We start from the raw sequence: 3117 nt of genomic DNA, 5'->3' as shown, positions 1-3117 counted from the left end.
AAAAGAAAGGAAAAAAAAAAAAGGTGTTTGCACAGGGTGACAGTAACTGAACCCACCTCCCGCAGCTCTGTGCGGGGCTGCATCGCTCCAGCGTGGTCCTGTGTCCTGTCCTGCTGGTGGTGGGACCTGCATGGGAGTGGGAGTTGCATGGGAGTGAGGTGCTCCTGCCCATAGAGGGTCCTGCAGCCTGTGGTGGGGGCTGGAGGATTCAGGGTGCCTGGTTGTAGGAGTGAAACAGGTGGAGATCTACAGGATTCAAGTGCCTGGTTGTAGGGGTAAAACTAGTGAAGATCTCCAGATTCAGGTGCCTGGTTGTAGGGATGAAGCAGGTCAGAATCTGGAGGATTCAGGTGCCTGGTTGTAGGGGTGAAGCAGGTCAGGATTTGCAGGATTCAAGTGCCTGGTTGTAGGGATGAAGCAGGTGAGCATACAGGTGCCAGTGAGCTTCAGGCTCTAAACCTGTTTTTTTAGGAAACACATTGCCCAAAAGAGCTCTTGGAGCCTCTCACCCACTCAGGACCCTGCAACACCAGACTTCCCCCAGCACAGGCAGATGTAATGGCCCAGGGGGATGTGAGACTCTGGGAAGAAAACTGAAAGTCAAGGTTGGAGGTTTGTACATCCAGGTCACCACGGCTGGCACTGCCTGATGGCACCAGGATGGAGCCAGGACACAGACCAGGGGATTTTATACAGTGCTGGGGCAAGACAACCATTAAACCAGATCACAAACTACCAGCTAAATCCCCCAAAGTGACTGTAAATGGGTCTGTGTCTGTCCCTGCACTGGTTTTAATGTGCCTCTGCAAAAGGCTCCTTTTTAGGCTAAGGCATTGCACTCTCAACATTGATAATCTGGACGGAAATGCATAAAAAGAACTGCACTGGGGAGGTTTGCAGGGGGAGAGCAAAGTCAAAAATAACCAAGCAGCAGCACAGTCAGAAGTGATTTGACTCGAGCAACATGTGCTCTGATGGCAGCAGATAGAAGAAGCTTTAGCAGAGGGAGAATTGGTTGGGAAAACCTTTCCAAACTGAGATTGGAATGCTTGAAGGGTTTCAGTGGAAAAAAACAAACAGAAATGGCTGCAGTGAGCCCACCCACCTGCCCAGCAGCCCCATCCCTACATCTCCGGCCCCCCAAGGGCTGCCCTGTCTCCCACCCTGTGCTCATCTCCATCCCTTGTGGTCACCAGCCTGGGGACACTGTGATCCCCACACTGGTGAGAAATTCAGCAGGGAAATGTCAGTGCCATTGGTGATGTCTCCACAGGGTCCATTTGGCAGCTCTGACCCAGAGAGCATCACTCTGCCTCACCAGAGGCATGTGGAGAACAGCCACTCACTGATGGCAGAGACCACCACGTGCACAGCTGGTCCCATGTGGTGGCCCCTGCTGCCAGGTGACTCCATGTGCCTCCTGAGCTCCCAAAATTAGCCATCCTGGGCACAGCTGGAATGTGTAAATGTCATTTTGGGTGTGTGAGCATAGAATCATAGAATCTCCTGAGCTGGAAGGATCTCACAAGGACCATTGAGTCCAACTCCTGGCCCTGCACAGAACACCCCAAGAATCCTGCCATGTGCATGAGAGCAGGTTGCTCCTGACCCTGGAGACCTCCCCCAGTGCTGCCAGCCAGCTCAGTGCCATGGGGTGATCCCCAGTGGTGGTGGGTACCATCACAGAGACTCAAAGTCACATGGGATACAGGCAACCACACTCTTACAGCACAGACAAGGAGCCTTTTGGGGAGCAGCCAGACTTTAGAAGTGCTGTTGAGGAACTTTCCCCTGTTCTCCAGGGTCAAGGCCACGTTTCTTGCCAATGACAAACTGGTCCCTGGTAAACACAGCAGGCTGGGAGGAGTGGGGGAGGGAGAGCAGCCAGGTTCTGTGAGGAAACCTCCGTTTGAGGCTGACCATGGGGCAAACCAAGCTGAAGATGTTTCTCAACAGAGGCAGCTGGGAGAGATTGCACCCAAGGGCAAGATGTCAGGGGGAGGGTGAAACACGTGGCCAGTTCCAGGGGATGTGTGAGGATGCATCAGGGAGAGAGCTGTGCCTTCCCAAAAGGGGCTCTCCTGCAGAGCCTGCTCAGCTCCTGCTCCCACCAGTGCCTGTGCTGAGGGGCTGTGGGTGAGGGCCACGGGCGCCTTCCCAGCAGGGAAGTGGGAGGAGGTGATGCTTCCTCTTTCCTCGGCCCAGCAGGGACAGGGGACATGTCATTTTAGGTTTCCTTCTGCTGTGCTGGGGCTCAGAAAGGAGGAAATCAGCAGATCTGGTTCCTTGGGCTCCGACGAGGTCTCTGAAAGTCTCCAACTGATGATGAACTCACCACATCCTCTGGCCATTGGTTCATTTTACCCACTGGCAAGCAAAGCTACAGGAATTCCTACCCCAGCCCTTGGCTCTGGATCACTGCCCTGCTCTGCTCAGAGCTGAAAGAGCACCCAGAGGGCTGAAAGGACTCTCAGAGGGCTGAGAGCATGGAGGGTTTTTGGGGTTGGGGGAGGCTGAACCAGCTGCATTTCCTGCCCTGGGGAGCTCATGAGAACATCCTGTCCCCAGTGCTCCTGGGGCCCCTCTGTGCACACAGCCCTGCTCAGCACCTCCTGGGGATGCCCCTATGAACCCCCAAGTGCTGGGTGCTGCTTCTCCCTTGGACCCCCAAGCACTGGGTGCTGCTTCTCCCTAAGACAAAACATCTCCCCCCATGGCACCAATACCCCAGCTCTGCACCCTGCACACCTGCTTAGCATCTCCTGTGGATGTCCCTATGGACCCCCAAGTGCTGGGTGCTGCTTCTCCCTTGGACCCCCAAGTCCTGGGTGCTGCTTCTCCCTTGGACCCCCAAGTCCTGGGTGCTGCTTCTCCCTTGAACATCCAAGTCCTGAGTGCTGCTTCTCCCTTGGACCCCCAAGCTCTGGGTGCTGCTTCTCCCTTGGACCCCCAAGTCCTGGGTGCTGCTTCTCCCTTGGACCCCCAAGTCCTGGGTGCTGCTTCTCCCTTGAACATCCAAGTCCTGAGTGCTGCTTCTCCCTTGGACCCCCAAGCTCTGGGTGCTGCTTCTCCCTTGGACCCCCAAGCTCTGGGTGCTGCTGCTCCCTTGGATCCCCA

The sequence above is a fragment of the Acanthisitta chloris genome, unplaced genomic scaffold (genome assembly GCF_000695815.1).
Source record: "Acanthisitta chloris isolate BGI_N310 unplaced genomic scaffold, ASM69581v1 scaffold27123, whole genome shotgun sequence".
Lineage (NCBI taxonomy): Eukaryota > Metazoa > Chordata > Aves > Passeriformes > Acanthisittidae > Acanthisitta > Acanthisitta chloris.
The sequence above is the reverse complement of the archived record's forward strand: the minus strand, read 5'-3'. Positions refer to the sequence as shown.